Source organism: Bos grunniens, chromosome 7 (genome assembly GCF_055505025.1).
Source record: "Bos grunniens cultivar Pamir isolate PY7600 chromosome 7, Bosgru_T2T1.0, whole genome shotgun sequence".
NCBI lineage: Eukaryota > Metazoa > Chordata > Mammalia > Artiodactyla > Bovidae > Bos > Bos grunniens.
The window spans coordinates 23,497,601-23,521,738 of NC_141171.1; the positions used below are offsets into that span (position 1 = coordinate 23,497,601).

The 24,138-nt window shown below is 38.8% G+C and overlaps 1 protein-coding gene across 1 annotated transcript in view; it reads right to left on the reverse strand.

Annotated features, from left to right (window-relative positions):
- Nucleotides 1-22,904, reverse strand: part of LYRM7 (LYR motif containing 7) — a 248,132-nt gene extending 225,228 nt beyond the window's left edge. The window contains exon 1 of the transcript XR_015166910.1: nucleotides 22,535-22,904. The gene's annotated coding sequence lies outside the window, so the exon portion shown is untranslated. The remainder of the gene's footprint in view (nucleotides 1-22,534) is intronic.
- Nucleotides 22,905-24,138: the final 1,234 nt, after the last annotated feature.

Below are 24,138 nucleotides of genomic sequence, written 5' to 3' on the forward strand. Positions count from 1 at the left end.
ATTCCCAGGTGGCCTCAGTGGTATGGAATCCACCTATCAATGCAGCAGAAGCAAGAGACGAAGGTTCATTCCCTGGGTTGGGAGGATCCCCTGGCGTAGGACGTGGCAACCCACTTCAGTATTCTTGCTTGGAAAATTCCATGGACAGAGGAGCCTGGCATGTTACAGTCCATGGGGCCGCAGAACTGAGCGACTAAGCACACACACACATAGTTAGGATTTACTGAGAAGGCACCCGTTCATTCATTGCCTAATATGTGTTAGTCTGGATTAAGCTTATAGGATATTGTGTTACAAGTGAAGACAAACAGAGTTTCTGTCTGCAATAATCTTTAATTATTTGGGAAGACATGTAATGAACAGGTAAAAAAACAAGAACACAGGAAATCTGGGTTATAGTGAGTGTTATAAAGGATGATGTGGTCAGTATCAGTTGAGTTAAGTATATACAGTAATCTATGAAACTGCTCAGATTAAAATCATGACCAATCGTATCACTATTAACTTGAAGAACTTGATGAAATGACCAAGAATTCTCAGAAATTATTGAAAAAATAAAAGATAAAATAGGACCTGGCAGAGCTGAAATAGTGTGGAGTAAATTGAAGTGGAATTAAAAAATCTGAAAATACATGAGATTTATAATGCATAGATTGAGAAAAGTGAACACAACAAAATTCAAATTCAGTTCAGTTCAGTCGCTCAGTTGTGTCCAACTCTTTGCGACCCCATGGACTGCAGCACGCCAGGCTTCCCTGTCCATCATCAACTCCCGGATCTTGCTCAAACTCATGTCTATAGAGTTGGTGATGCCATCCAACTATCTCATCCTCTGTTGTCCCCTTTTCCTCCTGCCTTCAGTCTTTCCCAGCATCAGGGTCTTTTCCAATGAGTCAGTTCTTCACATCAGGTGGCCAAAGTACTGGAGTTTCAGCTTCAACATCAGTCCTTCCAAAGACATTCAAGACTGATTTCCTTTAGGATGGCCTGGTTGGATCTCCTTGCAGTCCAAGGGACTCTCAAGAGTCTTCTCCAACACCACAGTTCAAAAGCATCAATTCTTTGGCGCTCAGCTTTCTTTATTCAAATTAGGAAAAATTCAAATTAGGAGCTTAAAATTATTAGACAATGTGTTAGATATGCAAGATCTAATAAGTATAAATGAGTATCCTAAGAGGGTAACTGAATTAATAGAACACAAAAAATTTAGAAATAAAAATATACATCAATAAAATTTTCCGAGGGGAGGAGCCAAGATGGCGGAGGAGTAGGACAGGGAGAACACTTTCTCCCCCACAAATTCATCAAAAGAGCATTTAAACATCGAGTAAATTCCACAAAACAACTTCTGAATGCCGGCAGAGGACATCAGGCACCCAGAAAAGCAACCCAACTCTTCGAAAGGAGGTAGGAAAAAATATTAAAGACAAAAAAAAGAGACAAAAGACGGAGGGATGGAGTTCTGTCCCGGGAAGGGAATCTTAAAAAGAGAGAAGTTTCCAAACACCAGGAAACCTTCTCACTGTCGAATCTGTGCCGAGCTTTGGAAGCACAGAGGGCAACATAACAGGGAGAAAAAATAAATAAACAATTAAAACTCGCAGATTGCGAGCCCTACGGTAACTCCCCCAGTGGAGAAGCAGCGCAGACGCCTGCATCCGCCATTAGCAAGCGGGGGCTGGGCAGGGAGGCGCGGCGTGGGCTGCATCGCTGAGAGTAAGAATCTGGCCTGAATACCCTGAGCGCTATCTGAGCGAAATAATTTGGGCTAGCAAACCAGACTGTGGGATATCTACCACGCGAAAAGCCAGCCCTAACCTAAGACCGCCAGGCCCGCGCACGGAACAAAGGACTGAACAGAGATAGCCGGCTGCAGACCTTCCCCCTCCGGTGACAAGCAGCCAGAGCCGGAAGGGGGCAATCGCAGCCCCAGAGAGACATTATCTATAAAACTGTAAGCAGGCTTCTTTGCTAACTAAAACTTCTTGGGGGTCTGGACGGTCAGCATCTGCCCGAGAAGGTGCGCCGGTTTTACACCCAGATAACCGAGTGGCGGGGAGGCGATAAGTCGCAGCATTGGCGCTCGCCAAACACCTCATCACCTGAGCTGCTCGGACCTGGGAAGAGCACAAAACGCAGGGCCAACTGAGTCTGCGCCTCTGAGGACTACCCGAGTGCCTGATCCTGAGCGGCTTGGACCTGGGAGGTGCATGCAACCCAGGGCTGGCCTCGGATTGTTCCCGGCGGAACAACCTAGAGTCCGAGCAGTGTGGACAGGGAGGCTACACGCGCCGTGAGCAGGGGCAGACCCAGGGTGGCTGAGGCACTGCGAGCCCACGCCAGTGTTATTTGTTTGCAGCATCCCTCCCTCCCTCCTCACAGTGCGACTGAACAAGTAAGCCTAAAAAAAAAAAAAAAAAAGTGTCCTCCACCGTGCCCTTTGTGTCAGGGCGGAAACCAGATACTGAAGAGACTAGCAAACAGAAGAAGATATAACAGAGGGAAACGCCTTGGAAGCTATAGGCAATTGATCAAAACCCTGTGGTTACTACGGACTACATAGGAAGGGGCCTATAGGTCTTGAGAAATATAAGTCTGACCAAGGAACTAGCCAAAAATGAACTGAACCCACAACACCCACAAAAAAACCAAGAAAGTCCTAGATATATTTTTATTATTTTTACGATCATTCTTTTTTTTAATTAAAAAAAATTTTTTAAGTCCTCTATTGTTCCTTTAATTTTCACTTTTATAACCTATTACTTTGCAAAAAAAAAAAAAAAAAAGACCCTATTTTTTTCTTCTTCAGCAAACTTCATATATATATTTTATAATTTTTTGACCTTGTTTTTTTTTGTTTGTTTGTTTTTGTTTTTTTCTTCTTTTCTTTAACATCGTATTTTTGAAATTCCAAACTCTACTCTAGATTTTTAATTTTTGCTTTTTGGTATTAGTTATCAATTTTGTACCTGAACTTTCTTTATAATTTTCGCGACCTTGTTTGTTTTTGTTTGTTCGTTTTTTCTCTCTTTCTTTTCCTTCTTCTTTTCTTTAACATCGTATTTTTGAAATTCCAAACTCTACTCTAGATTTTTAATTTTTGCTTTTATGTATTTGTTACCAATTTTGTACCTTTAATGACCCAATCTTCAGGACCCATTTTTCACTAGGGAGCGAGATTACTGGCTTGACTGCTCTCTCTCCCTTTGGACTCTCCTTTCTCTCCACCAGGTCGCCTGTGTCTCCTCCCTAACCCCTCTCTACTCTACCCAACTCTGTGAATTTCTGTGTGTTCCAGACAGTGGAGAACACTTAGGGAACTGATTACTGGCTGGATCTGTCTCCCTCCTTTTCATTCCCCCCTTTTATCCTTCTGGCCACCTCTGTCACCTTCCTCCTTCTTCTCTTCTCTGTATAACTCCGTGAACATCTCTGAGTGGTCCAGTTGTGGAGTGCACATAAGGAAGTGACTACTGGCTAGCCCACTCTCTCCACTATTGATTCACCTCATCTCATTTGGGTCACCTCTAACTCCCTCCTCCCTCTTCTCTTCTCCATGTAACCCTGTGAACCTATCTGAGTGACCCTCACCGTAGAGAAACTTTTCATCTTTAATGTAGATGTTTTATCAATGGTGCTGTATAGAAGGAGAAGTTTTGAAACTACTGTAAAAATAAGACCGATAACCAGAAGCAGGAGACTTAAGTCCAAACCCTGACTCCAGGGAACTCCTGACTCCAAGGAACATTAATTGACAGGAGCTCACCAAACTGAAACCAAGCACCACACAAGGGCCAATAAGTTCCAGGGCAAGACATACCAAGCAAATTCTCCAGCAACAAAGGAACACAGTCCTGAGCTTCAAGATACAGGCTGCCCAAAGTCACCCCAAAACTATAGACATCTCATAACTCATTACTGGACATTTCATTGCACTCCAGAGAGAAGAAATACAGCTCCACCCACCAGAACACCGACACAAGCTTCCCTAACCAGGAAACCTTGACAAGCCACCTGTACAAACCCACACACAGTGAGGAAACGCCACAATAAAGAGAACTCCACAAACTGCCAGAATACAGAAAGGACACCCCAAACTCAGCAATTTAAACAAGATGAAGAGACAGAGGAATACTCAGCAGATAAAGGAACAGGATAAATGCCCACCAAACCAAACAAAAGAGGAAGAGATAGGGAATCTACCTGATAAAGAATTCCAAATAATGATAGTGAAATTGATCCAAAATCTCGAAACTAAAATGGAATCACAGATAAATAGCCTGGAGACAAGGATTGAGAAGATGCAAGAAAGGTTTAACAAGGACCTAGAAGAAATAAAAAAGAGTCAATATATAATGAATAATGCAATAAGTGAAATTAAAAACACTCTGGAGGCAACAAATAGTAGAATAACAGAGGCAGAAGACAGGATTAGTGAATTAGAAGATAGAATGGTAGAAATACATGAATCAGAGAGGATAAAAGAAAAATGAATTAAAAGAAATGAGGACAATCTCAGAGACCTCCAGGACAATATTAAATGCTACAACATTCGAATCATAGGGGTTCCAGAAGAAGAAGACAAAAAGAAAGACCATGAGAAAATACTTGAGGAGATAATAGTGGAAAACTTCCCTAAAATGGGGAAGGAAATAATCACCCAAGTCCAAGAAACCCAGAGAGTCCCAAACAGGATAAACCCAAGGAGAAACACCCCAAGACACATATTAATCAAATTAACAAAGATCAAACACAAAAAACAAATATTAAAAGCAGCAAGGGAAAAACAACAAATAACACACAAGGGAATTCCCATAAGGATAACAGCTGATCTTTCAATAGAAACTCTTCAAGCCAGGAGGGAATGGCAAGACATACTTAAAGTGATGAAAGTAAATAACCTACAGCCCAGATTATTGTACCCAGCAAGGATCTCATTCAAGTATGAAGGAGAAATCAAAAGCTTTTCAGACAAGCAAAAGCTGAGAGAATTCTGCACCACCAAACCAGCTCTCCAACAAATACTAAAGGATATTCTCTAGACAGGAAACACAAAAACGGTGTATAAACTCGAACCCAAAACAATAAAGTAAATGGCAACAGGATCATACTTATCAGTAATTACCTTAAACGTAAATGGGTTGAATGCCCCAAACAAAAGACAAAGACTGGCTGAATGGATACAAAAACAAGACCCCTACATATGTTGTCTACAAGAGACCCACCTCAAAACAGGGGACACATACAGACTGAAAGTGAAGGGCTGGAAAAAGATTTTCCATGCAAATAGGGACCAAAAGAAAGCAGGAGTAGCAATACTCATATCAGATAAAATAGACTTTAAAACAAAGGCTGTGAAAAGAGACAAAGAAGGTCACTACATAATGATCAAAGGATCAATCCAAGAAGAAGATATAACAATTATAAATATATATGCACCCAACACGGGAGCACCACAGTATGTAAGACAAATGCTAACAAGTATGAAAGGAGAAATTAACAATAACACAATAATAGTGGGAGACTTTAATACCCCACTCACACCTATGGATAGATCAACTAAACAGAAAACTAACAAGGAAACACAAACGTTAAATGATACAATAGACCAGTTAGACCTAATTGATATCTATAGGACATTTCATCCCAAAACAATGAATTTCACCTTTTTCTCAAGCGCACATGGAACTTTCTCCAGGATAGATCACATCCTGGGCCATAAAGCTAGCCTTGGTAAATTCAAAAAAATAGAAATCATTCCAAGCATTTTTTCTGACCACAATGCAGTAAGATTAGATCTCAATTACAGGAGAAAAACTATTAAAAATTCCAACATATGGAGGCTGAACAACACGCTGCTGAATAACCAACAAATCACAGAAGAAATCAAAAAAGAAATCAAAATTTGCATAGAAACTAATGAAAATGAAAACACAACAACCCAAAACCTGTGGGACACAGTAAAAGCAGTCCTAAGGGGAAAGTTCATAGCAATACAGGCACACCTCAAGAAACAAGAAAAAAGTCAAATAAATAACCTAACTCTACACCTAAAGCAACTAGAAAAGGAAGAAATGAAGAACCCCAGGGTTAGTAGAAGGAAAGAAATCTTAAAAATTAGAGCAGAAATAAATGCAAAAGAAACAAAAGAGACCATAGCAAAAATCAACAAAGCCAAAAGCTGGTTCTTTGAAAGGATAAATAAAATTGACAAACCATTAGCCAGACTCATCAAGAAACAAAGGGAGAAAAATCAAATCAACAAAATTAGAAACGAAAATGGAGAGATCACAACAGACAACACAGAAATACAAAGGATCATAAGAGACTACTATCAACAATTATATGCCAATAAAATGGACAACGTGGAAGAAATGGACAAATTCTTAGAAAAGTACAACTTTCCAAAACTGGACCAGGAAGAAATAGAAAATCTTAACAGACCCATCACAAGCACGGAAATTGAAACTGTAATCAAAAATCTTCCAGCAAACAAAAGCCCTGGTCCAGACGGCTTCACAGCTGAATTCTACCAAAAATTTAGAGAAGAGCTAACACCTATCCTGCTCAAACTCTTCCAGAAAATTGCAGAGGAAGGTAAACTTCCAAACTCATTCTATGAAGCCACCATCACCCTAATACCAAAACCTGACAAAGATCCCACCAAAAAAGAAAACTACAGGCCAATATCACTGATGAACATAGACGCAAAAATCCTTAACAAAATTCTAGCAATCAGAATCCAACAACACATTAAAAAGATCATATACCATGATCAAGTGGGCTTTATCCCAGGGATGCAAGGATTCTTCAATATCCGCAAATCAATCAATGTAATACACCACATTAACAAATTGAAAAATAAAAACCATATGATTATATCAATAGATGCAGAGAAAGCCTTTGACAAAATTCAACATCCATTTATGATAAAAACTCTCCAGAAAGCAGGAATAGAAGGAACATACCTCAACATAATAAAAGCTATATATGACAAACCCACAACAAACATTATCCTCAATGGTGAAAAATTGAAAGCATTTCCTCTAAAGTCAGGAACAAGACAAGGGTGCCCACTTTCACCATTACTATTCAACATAGTTTTGGAAGTTTTGGCCACAGCAATCAGAGCAGAAAAAGAAATAAAAGGAATCCAAATTGGAAAAGAAGAAGTAAAACTCTCACTATTTGCAGATGACATGATCCTCTACATAGAAAACCCTAAAGATTCCACCAGAAAATTACTAGAACTAATCAATGACTATAGTAAAGTTGCAGGATATAAAATCAACACACAGAAATCCCTTGCATTCCTATACACTAATAATGAGAAAACTGAAAGAGAAATTAAGGAAACAATTCTATTCACCATTGCAACAGAAAGAATAAAATACTTAGGAATATATCTACCTAAAGAAACTAAAGACCTATATATAGAAAACTATAAAACACTGATGAAAGAAATCAAAGAGGACACTAATAGATGGAGAAATATACCATCTTCATGGATTGGAAGAATCAATATAGTGAAAATGAGTATACTACCCAAAGCAATTTATAGATTCAATGCAATCCCTATCAAGCTGCCAACAGTATTCTTCACAGAGCTAGAACAAATAATTTCACAATTTGTATGGAAATACAAAAAACCTCGAATAGCCAAAGCGATCTTGAGAAAGAAAAATGGAACTGGAGGAATCAACCTACCTGACTTCAGGCTCTACTACAAAGCCACAGTTATCAAGACAGTATGGTACTGGCACAAAGACAGAAATATTGATCAATGGAATAAAATAGAAAGCCCAGAGATAAATCCACGCACATATGGACACCTTATCTTTGACAAAGGAGGCAAGAATGTAGAATGGATTAAAGACAATCTCTTTAACAAGTGGTGCTGGGAAATCTGGTCAACCACTTGTAAAAGAATGAAACTAGAACACTTTCTAACACCATACACAAAAATAAACTCAAAATGGATTAAAGATCTAAACATAAGACCAGAAACTATAACACTCCTAGAGGAGAACATAGGCAAAACTCTCTCCGACATACATCACAGCAGGATCCTCTATGACCCACCTCCCAGAATATTGGAAATAAAAGCAAAAATAAACAAATGGGACCTAATTAACCTTAAAAGCTTCTGCACATCAAAGGAAACTATTAGCAAGGTGAAAAGACAGCCTTCAGAATGGGAGAAAATAATAGCAAATGAAGCAACCGACAAACAACTAATCTCAAAAATATACAAGCAACTCCTACAGCTCAACTCCAGAAAAATAAACGACCCAATCAAAAAATGGGCCAAAGAACTAAATAGACATTTCTCCAAAGAAGACATACAGATGGCTAACAAACACATGAAAAGATGCTCAACATCACTCATTATCAGAGAAATGCAAATCAAAACCACTATGAGGTACCATTACACACCAGTCAGAATGGCTGCGATCCAAAAGTCTACAAATAATAAATGCTGGAGAGGGTGTGGAGAAAAGGGAACTCTCTTGCACTGTTGGTGGGAATGCAAACTAGTACATCCACTATGGAGAACAGTGTGGAGATTCCTTAAAAAACTGGCAGTAGAACTGCCTTATGATCCAGCAATCCCACTGCTGGGCATACACACTGAGGAAACCAGAAGGGAAAGAGACACGTGTACCCCAATGTTCATCGCAGCACTGTTTATAATAGCCAGGACATGGAAGCAACCTAGATGTCCATCAGCAGATGAATGGATAAGAAAGCTGTGGTACATATACACAATGGAGTATTACTCAGCCATTAAAAAGAATACATTTGAATCAGTTCTAATGAGGTGGATGAAACTGGAGCCTATTATACAGAGTGAAGTAAGCCAGAAGGAAAAACATAAATACAGTATACTAACGCATATATATGGAATTTAGAAAAATGGTAACAATAACCCTGTGTACGAGACAGCAAAAGAGACACTGATGTATAGAACAGTCTTATGGACTCTGTGGGAGAGGGAGAGGGTGGGAAGATTTGGGAGAATGGCATTGAAACATGTAAAATATCATGTAAGAAACGAGTTGCCAGTCCAGGTTCGATGCACGATACTGGATGCTTGGGGCTAGTGCACTGGGACGACCCAGAGGGATGGTATGGGGAGGGAGGAGGGAGGAGGGTTCGGGATGGGGAACACATGTATACCTGTGGCGGATTCATTTTGATATTTGGCAAAACTAATACAATTATGTAAAGTTTAAAAATAAAATAAAATTAGAAAAAAAAATAAATAAATAAAATTTTCCATAAATAAAAGAACAGTTGAACATACGAATTAAAAGGAATTAGTCTGTCACAGGAAAACAAACACAGAACAATCAACATTGAGACACAAATGAATAAAATTATTTGGTTTCAAAAATGAAGGACAGTCTGGATATTCAGAAAACAAAATTAAATTACTAATCAAGGCAAAAACATCAGCTGGGAATTTCAAACTGATTCAAAGATAGATAACTTAGAGAAATACCTACACATCTCTAAAGAACAAAAGTGGGGGTCAACTCAAAAATTTTATACCCAGACAATTGTCTTTTAAGCACACATTCGAATAATCAAGGAATATAATTCCATGAAGCTTTCTTCCAAAAATTAGTAGGTTATTCTCTGTCTCGGAGATCACTAAGGGAATACTGCCACACAGTGTCCCTATGGCTTCTCAATTTTTAATGTTTTAGTCTTACTGCCTTCTGTTATTTTATCCCCATTAAGTAACCAAGAGTAAAGTAATTCTTACTGCTTTCTAAGAATCATTCCATGTTTCTCCTAAATAAAAGATAAATACAGAGACTATGGCAAAATGCATGCATTTAGTTGTAAGCATAAAGTCACTGTGAAGATATATCTCAGAAGAGAACAACATTTTAAACAATATTATTACTTAATAATATAACTAACAACATGTGGAAAAGAGAAAGAAGAGAAAACTGACAGCTTGGCAAATAAATTGATTTCTTCTATAGAAATGTCAACAGATTTCATGCTGATAAATCAAGGAACAGAGTTTATCAGTCAAGATAAGCTGGACTAGGTTATGATACATGAACAACTAGTCCCCAAATTCATGGTTTAACATAATGAATGTTTACTTCACACTCATGCTAAATGCCAGTCATGGGTACAGTGATACACTATTCTGTATTATCTTCACTCTGACAAAATGAGAGTGAATTACAACCTGAAACATTAACAGACTTCATGGTAGAGGAAAGGGTCTCAGATTGGTAATTTCAATTTCTACTCACAACTCATTAGCCAGAATTCATCCCAGGAACTTAACTAAAACACAAAGTTATCAGAAAAGTTTCAAATTTTGGAAAAGCTTCTTATTTTGGAATAAGAGAATGGAATATGTAAAAAGCACTGATCACTACCATATCAAGACATAAATACATTTAAGTGAATTAAAAACAACACCAAAATGGCTAAGAAAAAGCAATGAGAAAAATTAGTAAGTGGAGGAGAGGAGAAAATAAGAAAGATGGGAGGAAGTGGAAGTTTACTCATAGATGGGAGGTGGTGAATACTATTTAATGAAATAGAGAATGAGTATACCCTGGATCTCTGCTGTTCAATATGGTAGTCACTAGTCACATGTGAGTATTTAACTTTAATTACAATGAATTATATTAGCTCAGCTGGTAAAGAATCAGCCTGCAATGCAGGAGATCCCAGTTTGATTCCTGGGTTGGGAAGATCCCCTGGAGAAGTGATAGGCTACCGACTCCAGTATTCTTAGGTTTCCCTCATGGTTCAGCTGGTAGAGAATCTACCTACAATGCAGGAGACCTGGGTTCCATCCTGGGTTGGGAAGACGCCCTGGAGAAGGGAAAGGCTACCCACTCCAGTATTCTGGTCTGGAAAATTCCATGGACTGTATAGTCCATGGGGTTGCAAAGAGTCAGGACCGAGCCACTTTCACTTTCATACTATAATTTCACTTTCTCACTCACACTATATACATTTTGAGTACTTGATATTCAACATGTGGTTAATAGCTAGTGCACTGAACAGCACAGACATAGAACATTTCCATAGTCTTGGAAATTTCTTTTTTATACTGCTTCTATAAAAGATGTTTGTTGTTATGAAGAAAAATATACAAAGAAAAAAATTATTACTCTTTAAAATTATGAGAAAGAAAATGCACATGCATAAGGCAGTTAAATCACAGCCAGACAGTAATAGAAAATAAAGTGAAATAAAATTTAAAACCCTCAGAAATTAAAATGTAAAATATGAATAACATAATTAAGAACAAAGATGTATGTCACTCCAACAAATTTGACTATAAAAATAAACTTACATAAGATCACATGTGAAAACCCAAATACATATAAACATACAAGATCAATTATGTTTTTGAATGCTTATCATGGGCCAGGCAACTAATATAACCATGTAGTATATACTATCTCATGTAATTATAACAAGTTATGAGGTAGGTATTGTGTTCCTTCCACAAAACTGATTTATTGAAGCTCTAACTCCAAATACCTCAGAACATGACTTTTTTTTTGGAGAAAAGATCTTCAACACAATAGTGAAGTTAAAAGAGGCCATTAGGGTAGGAGCCTAATGCATTATGGGCTTCCCTGGTGGCTCAGCAGTAAAGAATCTTCCTCAAATGCAGAGATCACCTGCAATGCAGGAGACCCAGGTTTGATCTCTGGGTTGGGAAGATCCCTGGAGAAGGAAATGGCAACCCACTCTACTATTTTCGCCTGGGAAATCTCATGGACAGAAGAGCCTAACAGGCTACAGTCCATGGGGTTGCAAATAGTCGGACACGACTTAGTAACTAAACCACCACCACCACCACCTAATGCGTGATGACTAGTGTCTTCATAAGAAGAAGAGGCAGGAGGTGCCCATGCACAGAAAGGGATGACCATGTGAAGGTGCAGCAAGAGGGTGGCTATCTGCCTGTCACGGAGAGAGGGCTCAGAGTGATCCAACCCTGCGGGCACCTTGATCCTGGCCTTCTAGTTTTCAGAAGCCTGAGAAGACACATTTCTATTATCTCAGTTTGTGACATTTTGTTATGATAGTGCTAACAAACTAATATGATAATATTAATATATGTTTTATTATGACAAAACCAAATGGTGAAATGTTAATTTGACAAAGCTTGAAAACAGCAGAGGCTAACTGTGAAGCCAGGATATCTGATTCCAGAGCTTGTCCGCTTAACTCTTTTGCTAAAATTGGTCATGAATTTAACATAAAGCCAGTCTCAACGATTTCATGATTGTACAGTGAAATTAAGCAAAAATAAATTTTTTAAAAAGATAATCAGAAAATGACCAATTGCTGGAAATTGAAAGATAGACTCTAAATAATTCACTGGTATGAAAAGAATATCAAATCCAAAATTTAAGTGTGCTTTGAACTGAATTATGGGAGAATGGCATTGAAACATGTAAAATATCATGTAAGAAACGAGTTGCCAGTCCAGGTTCGATGCACGATACTGGATGCTTGGGGCTAGTGCACTGGGACGACCCAGAGGGATGGTATGGGGAGGGAGGAGGGAGGAGGGTTCAGGATGGGGAACACATGTATACCTGTGGCGGATTCATTTTGATATTTGGCAAAACTAATACAATTATGTAAAGTTTAAAAATAAAATAAAATTAAAAAAAAAAAGAAGATACCAAAAATGAAAACTTGTGGGTGCAACTAAAGCAGCCATTAGATGGAAACGAGAATCCTTAGACATGTATTAAAAAGGAAAAAAAAAAGTTAAAAAATAATGATCTAAGATTCAATTTCAATAAATTAGAAAAAAACCAGTATATTAAACCTAAAAAAGGAGAAGTGAAGAAATAAACAAAAAGAGCTGAAATCAACTACAGAGAAAAATCAAAAGAAAATCAACAAAACCAGACACTGGTCCTTTAAAACTGATAAGCCTATAACAAGATTGATCAAGAAAAAGAGGGGAAATTTAACTCAAGATCATTAAAAGTGTTCATGAAATGAACAAATGCCTAAAAAAAATTAGCCAAGTTGATTAATTACAAACAAAGCATCTGAAAAATCCTAGATTAATAAAGATATTGAATGCATTATTGAAAATCTTCCCCCAAAGAAATATGACTTCCCTGGTGGCTCAGACGGTTAAGCGTCTATCTACAATGTGGGAGTCCTGGGTTCGATCCCTGGGTCGGGAAGATCCCCTGGAGATGGAAATAGCAATCCACTCCAGTACTATTGCTTGGAAAATCCCATGGACAGAGGAGCCTGGTAGGCTACAGTCCATGGGGTCTCAAAGAGTCGGACACGACTGAGTGACTTCACTTTCGCTTCACTTTCAAAGAAATATAAGGCCAACAAAAGATATGTACTAAAATATTCATAGCAGCACTAGTCATAATAACTACTTCAACCTGGAAATGTTCATAAAACCAATATGTCCATCAATAAGGAAACAGATATCTTAAGTATAGTATTGTATTGAATGGTATACCACACAGTGAGGATGAGTGACTTACATTTACACATAATAAAACTAATAAACTAATAAAACTAATAAGCATAGTATGAATAAAAGAAGTCAAGCGCAAGAGTACATATTGTATAAACCTATTTATAAAAGTTGAAAAGAAGAAAAACTAAGCTATAATGTTAGAAGTCATGTTAGAAGTGATGGTTTCCCTTGATGTAAGGGAGAAAAGTTAAGGTAGTGATTCAAAGGGGCAGACAAACACTTCCGGGTTTCATGTGCTGTTTTGATTTTAAATCTGTTTCCATGAGTATATTCCTTTTGTAAAAATGCATTAAGTGGTACACATGATTTTTATACATTTTATTACTTTAATACTTCAATAAATCTTCATACAAATATACAGGGAGAATTAAAGAACTATGGCATGTATTAGGAAGAGAAAAAGTGCTCTTGAAGGATTCTCAGGTTCTCTGATTTTAAAGAGAGTTAAAATTCTAACCAATATTATGGTAAGTCAAGATTGCATGTTATATTCTCTAAAACCCAAACAGCAAATTAGTAACACTGAGTTAAAAAACTACTAAACAGACTTACATGGTCATACCTACACTCAGAGAATGAGATTTGAATGAGGAGGAAGGCTGAAAGGACTGATGGCCGTTACCCTGATCACATCCCTGAGGTAATCCATAGCATCTGTCACCCTCAGCGCCACAAGCCCAGGGTCCCTAGGAAAGTTCTATCCCACCAAGTCAGTGCAACTTGGAGCATTTCTCCCTTATTATTTCCTCTCTCACAACAATCTTTATCTCTAACTTATGCAGTGCTGATATATGAAGATACATCAAGATCCTTGGGAGTAAGACAATCATGTGAAAAAAGGGCTGTCTTTTCCACCATGAACAGAACACTGCAGACTTCATTAAATACCAGTTGCATATTTTTTGTTCAGTGAACCCATCCTCGTAAAACCTTGGACCTCCTGCTTTCTTTCCAGGGGAGGGTTTTGTTGTTATTTTTGCTTTGTTTTTTTCTAAAGGATGTCTTCTCTGAATCTTCCTGACAACACATAATCAGAAGCTATTAAAGATTAATAAATTTGGCTATGGTGAGAGTCAATATATTATACATAAATCTGTCCACCTGTCTATTTTGTACCTTGTGCCTTATGTGAAATAGACCCAAGAAAGAAAGAATTTTAAAAAAATAATGATCCATTAAGTAAATATTTGATTTAGGAATCTGGGGAAAAAAGGATGGAGAAAAAAAATAAACATCTTCAAAGAGCTAACAGTAAGATGAGAGATGGTGATATAAATAGATAAATTATTAATCAATGTGATGAGTGCTCTGATATGGATTCACAGAGAGGAACATTCCCCTGTTTAGAATGAAAGGTAGAGCAAATCAATTAAATAATAGCATTTCAGTTAAAGTGATAGAATTACTAAATTTATATGGGACACAGAACAGCATTAGAAACTTTAAGTAAAATTCCAGGGGTAATAATGTGTTTGTAAAAATGGGGCACTTCCACTATAACATTTACAAAAAAGGGGAAGTTTCTACAAATGTAATCACATATATATTTCTACCATAGTGTCAGGTATTGAGCCACATATGTACCATAATTCTCATACATAGGTTGATCTTCAAAATAACCCTGAAATTTAGGAATTATTACAGCAGTGTCAAAGATAAGGAAGCTGAGGTTCAGTGGATTTCAACTTTTGCTCAAGGCCAAACAGCTAGCAATTGGTAGAGTGAGGACTCAGCCCTAAACTTGTGTCCAATATTGATATAAGTCACCTTCTTATACTACATCATGCAGCAGCCTAGAGTTCCTCAACACAGACATAGACATAATTCACAACAGAAATTAATATGTCAGTGACATACTAGTGAAAGAAAGGCTGAAAGATGAAAGGGGGAGGTAAAAGCAACAATCCTGTGTCCTTCATGTAACTGCTTACCCATGCAGAAAGCTGGTCCCATTAAGGAGTTAGAATATATGGCACAGGTAAAATAAATTAAAAGGAGCTGAATGAATCAAGTGCAGTTAGATTCGGAGGAAAGTGCATTTATTATTCTGTACACCTTGGCATGTATGATTGATGTCAATTTGAGGCTTTATAGAGTAAAAAGTGCTGACAAACAAGTGAATCACTTTATTAATGTGCTATAAAAGAATAAATGAAGCTTGGAAACTTTCTTTGCACTAGGCTCAGCACATTGGGAAGGCTGGGAAAGGTAAACACCTCCTTGGGATGATCTATTGCACCTCTGGCTCAGTTTTTCAACTGTAATCTTCCCATAGAGTTCCTAGAGGCATTAGTTCTCCATGCTCAACATTTCAAAATACTTGGTCTTACTTTGACACATCTAACAGTACTTGGCTACATTATCATATTCATTTTCTAGCCTACAAACCTTCCACTCATCTCTTATGTGAAGTCAGCTTTCCTGAATGGTCAACTTATCAGGTGTCTTCCTCAGGACTTCCAGAGAAAATACATGGAATCTGTATATCCTAGGAGGAACAGATCAATGTCACAGTGGGAGTCATGGGCCCTCGGAAAATCCAGCAGCCCATCCATTCCCCAACATCACACTCCCATGAAACTTTTTTGCAACCAGAAACTCATTTCTATATTCTTAGGGGTTTTACTTTTCCAGAGTTTCTTCTCTAAATGAAAAACTCAAAGACTGTTATTAAATAAAATGTATCTGGGAAAAGCTAGGAAAAAGGTGATAGATTCTCTAGAAGGAATTCAAAGGCAGCATATACATATTCCTTGACCAAGGATAAATGTCCTCTTAGGCTTTCAAATTCCTTGTCAGTAAGCTTTTCCAACTTTCTCAGATGCCAGGTCAGCCTTTCATTTAGATGTTTAAGCTGGTTTTAGAAAAGGCAGAGGAATCAGAGATTAAATTGCCAACATCTGCTGGATCATGGAAAAAGCAAGAGAGTTCCAGAAAAACATCTATTTCTGCTTTATTGACTATGCCAAAGCCTTTGACTGTGTGGATCACAATAAACTGTGGAAAATTCTGAAAGAGACAGGAATACCAGACCACCTGATCTGCCTCTTGAGAAACCTATAGGCAGGTCAGGAAGCAACAGTTAGAACTGGACATGGAACAACAGACTGGTTCCAAATAGGAAAAGGAGTATGTCAAGGCTGTATGTTGTCACCCTGCTTATTTAACTTATATGCAGAGTACATCATGAGAAACGCTGAGCTGGGGAAGCACAAGCTGCAATCAAGATTGCCGGGGGAAATATCAATAACCTCAGATATGCAGATGACACCACCCTTATGGCAGAAAGTGAAGAGGAACTAAAAAGCCTCTTGATGAAAGTGAAAGAAGAGGGTGAAAAAGTTGGCTTAAAACTCAACATTCAGAAAATGAAGATCATGGCATCTGGTCCCATCACTTCATGGGAAATAGATGGGGAAACAGTGTCAGACTTTATTTTTTTGGGCTCCAAAATCACTGCAGATGGTGACTGCAGCCATGAAATTAAAAGATGCTTACTCCTTGGAAGGAAAGTTATGACCAACCTAGATAGCATATTCAAAAGCAGAGACATTACTTTGCCAACAAAGATCCGTCTAGTCAAGGCTATGGTTTTTCCTGTGGTCATGTATGGATATGAGAGAGTTGGACTGTGAAGAAAGCTGAGCGCCGAAGAATTGATGGTTTTGAACTGTGGTGTTGGAGAAGACTCTTGAGAGTCCCTTGGACTGCACGGAGATCAGCCCTGGGATTTCTTTGGAAGGAATGATGCTAAGGCCGAAACTCCAGTACTTTGGCCACCTCATGTGAAGAGTTGACTCATTGGAAAAGACTCTGATGCTGGGAGGGATTGGGGGCAGGAGGAGAAGGGGACGACAGAGGATGAGATGGCTGGATGGCATCACCAACTCGATGGATGTTAGTTTGAGTGAACTCTGGGAGTTGGTGCTGGACAGGGAGGCCTGGCGTGCTGCAATTCATGGGGTCGCAAAGAGTCAGACATGACTGAGTGATTGAACTGAACTGAAATGAGAGGGACTGTTCCAGAGAGAGGCTGGTATGCACTGAAGTCACACATGTAAAAATAAAGTGTGAAAACCCCATGTGTTGTGCTGTTCAGGACCTCAGGGCATCTAGGTGAAAATTCCAAGAAGGTGCCCTCTCTGGGGGCAGGACCCATGGTTCAGCAAATAAACAGCTGGATTTCAGTTCCTACTCCTACCCTTCCCAGAAGCAATTGTGTAGTTCACCTAGAAACCACACAGCCATCCATAAGGTTCTCTGACTAGGCTTTGTCTAGCTGTACTGATTAAAAAAAAAAAAAAAGGACTACCCCGTATAGTCAACAAGAGAGTCCAGAATGCAGTACTTGGGTGCAATCTCAAAAACAACAGAATGACATTGGTTCATTTCCAAGGGAAATAATTCAGATTCACAGTAATCCAAGTCTACATCCCAACCACTAATGCTGAAGAAGCTGAAGATCAACGGTTCTATGAAGACCTACAAGACCTAGAATTAACACCAAAAAAGATGTCATTTTCATCATAGGGGACTAGAATGCAAAAGTAGGAAGTCTAGAGATACTTGGAATAACAGGCAAGTTTGGTCTTGGAGTACAGAATGAAGCAGGGCAAAGGCTAACAGAGCTTTGCCAAGAGAACACACTGGTCATAGCAAACACCCTCTTCGAACAACACAACAGATGACTCCACACACGAACATCACCAGATAGTCAACACCGAAATCAGATTGATTGTACTCTTTGCAGCTGAAGATGGAGAAGCTCTATACAGCCAGCAAGAAAAGACTGGGAGCTGACAGTGGATCAGATCATGAACTCCTTATTGCTGAATTCAGACTGAAACTGAAGAAAGTAGGGAAAACCACCAGGCCATTCAGTTATGACCTAAATCAAACCCCTTACAAATATACAGTGGAAATGACAAATAGATTCAAGGGATTAAATCTGATAGAGTGCCTGAAGAACTATGGATGGAGGCTTGTAACATTGTACAGGTGGTGGTGATCAAAACTAACCCCAAGAAAAACAAATGCAAAAAGGCAAAATGGTTGTCTGAAGAGGCTTTACAAATGGCTGAGGAAAGAAGAGAAGTGAAAGGCAAAGCAGAAAACATGTATATTATCATATGTGAAATGAATCGCCAGTACAGGTTCGATGCATGATATAGGATGCTCGGGGCTGGTGCACTGGGATGACCCAGGGGGATTATATGGGGAGGGAGATGGGAGGGGGGTTCGGGATGGGGAACACATGTACACCCATGGTGGGTTCATGTCAATGTATGGCAAAACCAATACAATATTGTAAAGTAATTAGCCTCCAATTAAAATAAATAAATTTAAAAATAAAATAAAAAATGCATAGATTGAGAGGGGAAAAAAAAGGAAGATATATGCATCAAATGCAGAATTCCAAAGAACAGCAAGGAAAGATAAGAAAGCCTTCCTGGGTGATCAGTGCAAAGAAATAGAGGAAAACAACAGAATGGGAAAGACTAGAGATCTCTTCAAGAAAATTAGAGATACCAAGGGAACATTTCATGTAAAGATGGGCATGATAAAGGACAGAAATGGTATGGACCTAACAGAAGCAGAAGATATTAAGAAGAGGGGGCAAGAATACACAGAAGAACTATACAAAAAAGATCTTCATGACCCAGATAATCATGATGGTGTGATCACTCACCTAGAGCCAGACATCCTGGAATGTGAAGTCAAGTGGGCCTTAGGAAGCATCACTATGAACAAAGCTAGTGGAAGTGATGGAATTCCAGCTGAGCTATTTCAAGTCCTAAAAGATAATGCTGTGAAAGTGCTGCACTCAATATGCCAGCAAATTTGGAAAACTCAGCAGTGGCCACAGGACTGGAAAAGGTCAGTTTGCATTCCAATCCCAAAGAAAGGCAATGCCAAAGAATGTTCAAACTGTTGCACAATTGCACTCATCTCACATGCTGGCAAAGTAATGCTCAAAATTCTCCAAGTCAGGCTTCAACAGTACATGAACCGTGAACTTCCAGATGTTCAAGCTGGATTTAGAAAAGGCAGAGGAACCAGAGATTAAATTGCCAACATCCGTTGGATCATAGAAAAAGCAAGAGAATTCCAGAAAAACATATATTTCTGCTTCATTGACTATGCTAAAGCCTCTGACTCTGTGGATCACAACAAACTATAGAAAATTCTTAAAGAATTGGGAATACCAGACCACTTTACCTGCCTCTTGAGAAACTTGTATGTAGAGCGAGAAGCAACAGTTAGAACTGGACATGGAACAATGGACTGGTTCCAAATTGGGAAAGGAGTATGTTAAGGCTGTATACTGTCACTCTGCTTATTTGACTTCTATGTGGAGTACATCAAGTGAAATGCCAGTCTGGATGAATCACAAGCTGGAATCAAGATTACTGGGGAAAATAGCAATAATCTCAGATATGCAGATCATACCATCCTTATGGCAGAAAGCAAAGAAGAACTAAAGAGCCTCTTGATAAGAGTGAAAGAGGAGAGTGAAAAAGCTGGCTTAAAACTGAACATTCAAAAAATGAAGATCGTGGCATCCAGTCCCATCACTTCATGGCAAATAGATGGGAAAACAATGGAAACAGTGACAGAACTTATTTCCTGTGCTCCAAAATTACTGTGGATGGTGACTTCGGTCATTAATTAATAGACGCTTCTTTCTTGGAAGAAAAGCTATGACCAACCTAGAGAGCATAATAAAAAGCAGAGACATTACTTTGCCAATAAAGGTCCATATAGTCAAAGCTATGGTTTTTCTAGTAGTCACGTATAGATGTAACAGTTGGATCATAAAGAAGGCTGAGCACCAAAGGACTGATGCTTTTGAACTGTGGTGTTGGAGAAGACTCTTGAGAGTCCCTTGGACTGCAACATCAAACCAGTCAATCTTAAAGGAAATCAATCCTGAATATTCATTGGAAGGACTGATGCTGAAGCTGAAGCTCTAATACTTTGGCCACCTGATGCGAAGAGCTGACTCATTAGAAAAGACTCTGATATTGGGAAAGATTGAAGGCAGGAGGAGAAGGGGATGACAGTGGATGAGATGGTTGAATGGCATCACTGAATCAATGGCTATGAGTTTGAGCAAGCTCCGGGAGATGGTGAGGAACAGGAAAGCCTGGAATGTTGCAAAGAGGTCACAAAGAAGTTGCAACGGGTCACAAAGAGGTCACAAAGGATTGCAGAGTTGGACACGACTGAGTAACTAAACAATAACAACAGATTAACTAAAATTCTAATCTTTCAGGTGAAATTCTAAGTGTAAATTTCTGAAAAGTTAAGACCTTTTTGATGTTTCCTTACAATCTATCTTGAAATTTCCTGAGGAACCAGTTATTTTGTTATTCTCTAAGAATTTTTTGTTTCATCTGCCTCCTACTGCACACTTTGTACCTTTCACACCAATACACACACATAGACAAACACACATCCATACACACCTAGACATATGTGTATGCACTCACCCAGCCACTGATACCCATATGCCCAAACACAAGCATGTGCGTGTACACACATATGTACCCACACAGTAACCCGGCGACACATTAGTGCACACATGCAGAATTCCATGCAAAAATACACCACACACACCTACGACCATACACATTCACCCATACTCCTAGCCACACACACACACACACACACACACTCACCCACATGCCCACAAAGATATTCACATACACTCACACAAAGCTGCATTCTTACACTAAGCCACATTCATATTCTTCTTCCAATCACTGATGCCTCCTCCTGCTCACAGACATCGCACAATTACACAGCAAAGTCTTCATACATTTCCTTTTTCAGAAAGCTGGTCTCTCAAAACCATCCTTGAGTCTGAGAAATGCACTTATGAAAGTCCTGAGTAATTTTGACTTTTATTGTCCTTATGCTTAAGCTTTTATTTGTTCAACCAAAGAATTTGAATGTCTTTCTTTAGAAGTCTCTGAAAATAAGGAACAGTATTTGAAAATGTTCCAAAAATTAAACATTCACCAGTTTCACCTAAGCATTCCCAGCACTGATCAACCAGTTGGTTTACACATTGTATCACTACCAAGAATAACTTTGACAAGGTTTGAATGATGCTAGTAAATAATATTTCTTTTTCCCTGCTAGATGCAAGTCAACCAATAACCAAAATATTAGGCAGAGTTTATTGTAAATGAAACTGGGTTGGGAGACATGGGTTTGGAAAACAAAGAGCTTCCAAAACAACCTTGTCCCGAGATACCCCCGAGTAACTAGCAGCAGCGAACAATGACAGTCCTTCTTCCACAAAGCCAAGGGCAGCCCATGTCTCTACAGAGAAACAAATCTCAGGGATCAAAGTGGTAGGCCAAGCATGCCCTGTTCCTTGTTCCAAACTCATCCGTGAGGGTAGTCCATTCTCTTCTTTTAAGGAGAAGCAAGGAGCACAGAGGGGAAGGATGTCTCTACACTTGGCAACAGACATCAAGAGTTTCTCCCTACCACCCCTCAGCTTTTCTGTCATCTTTAGCTTTTAGGCTTAAACGAGCTTATGCATAAGCAGGGGTGGGAACATACCCCTCCAGGGAGGAGACCAACAGTCTATTGAAATCATCTACTCTCACTTATTAAGACAATTTGCCCTTTTGGTAACCCTTTTTGGACCATATTTGAACAGTAAAATTTTGCTCCCAAAGACAGTGAAATGTGCTAGAACTACATATTAATTAAATCAACCCCAGAGCTACTTAGGAATTAATGTAGACAATTCACTCTCTATTCTATTTTTTAAGCAAAATTATTTCCAGCCTTGCCCAACATCAACTGTTTGGCAATAAAATCAAAAGGTCTCACAGAGATATAAAGATATAAATGCCTTTCTGAAGGAAATTAGAATCCAACGATTAAAGTTCAAAAGAAGTAGAAACTCCAAATTCTTATGTTAGTGTCCAACAAACCATTATGAATTAATATCCAAATAAATAAAAGTTTTACCCAAATTCTTACTCTGTTCAACTTCTTCTCAGTCAGGAAAGTTCCTGATGACTGGGTAGAATCAGAAATTCTTCTAACTGTGAACACTTGATGTTGTCCCCCTGGTGTGAATGTTCTTGCGCTGCCCTCAATCTTGAAGTCGGTTACGTCAATCTTCTAATATGTCTGACTTTCTGAGGAGTCCAATGAGTTAATAAAACACAAAAGATTCCCAGCAACTGAAAAACAGCCACTAACTTAAAGAAAAAGCCAATCCCTAGTACTTAATAAATCATCCCGGGCACAATTACATTCTAGGCATCTGGTTACTCTTTTAAGAGAAGGGCTGTAGCAGAAACTTCATGGCTTCTGAAAAAAAGAAGGTAGATGGAGATCTTAGTTTCAGTTTCATCAGGATACAACTAAGTATGGCAATGAGCCTGAGTTCACAACCTGTGAACGTAAATTCAATTGAGAAAAATCGTCCAGAAAAATAAATCTGGCAAAAAATTCACTGATGCATAACTGTCTTATTTGGAACAAGGCATTTGAGAGACTTTGCCTTCCTGTATGATTTAGGAAATAGCAGTTAAAGCTGCCCCAAACATCAGATCTTACTTATGATGCCTTTTTTATTTAACAGATTTATTTAAAAAGCAAAAGTAGTAAGATGTAATGAAGACAAGTTTAGTTTTATGTCCTAAATGTTAGTGCAAAATTTGTTCAGTGGGGCTAGTTCTTACTCCGTTCTTAAAACTCAGACAGATCCCATAGGCACTCTTTGGTTCTAGAAAGCATTGGAGTTACTTTAAGCGGCAAGTTTTCTATTTGAAATCTGAAATGTCCAATCCAGTGGAATAAGTCTTCTAGTTTCATTCAAGACTAAATCTCTCCTCCTCCAGATGGAGTCTTTGGCAGAGAGGAAGCAGGAGATGGAAGGTCCAGGCCTTTCCTTTCTACCCCATCTTATGATGTGAACCCTTCCTCTCTCAATGGTAATTATAGTTTCTCATACACCAAGTTCAAAACAAAGGAGAGGCGAGGGGAATGCCCAGGGTCTATCTCATCTGACTGGTACTATGGAAAGACAAGCTTTACCTGAAAGGAGTTAAATCTGATATTTTCTTTCTGAGGGCTTTGCTTGGGGCACTTGGAGAACCTCTCCATTGCTGGTAGTCTCCTGTCTACAGTTCCACTGACCTGGGTAAACATACTCTTACCTTCCTCCTTGGCCCCTGGGAACCTGGAAGTCCAGTTTCATTTCCTCTGCTCAGACATGCTTGCCCCTGTCTAAGCAGACATGTGAACAGCTACCTAAGATGCCCCTCCATCTCCCAGGCACGCGACCAACATCTAGTGCAAGAGATTCTAGTGCTCTCAGGCTCAATTTTGTATTCAGGAGTATATGGAATTTCCCCCTTGCTATTGTGAACACATTTTTCATTAATTTAATCCGCATCCCTATCCTTATGGCTTTCAAATTAGTACCCCAGAGCTTCTGTCTAAGCTGCATATGCTATCATCACCTTTCTGCTGGACATCACTGCAATAAAGCTGCCATCTTATACTGTCCTTACTTACATTCCCTGACTCAGAATCTCAGATAAAATATGTGTAAATCAAACTCTATCAACTCC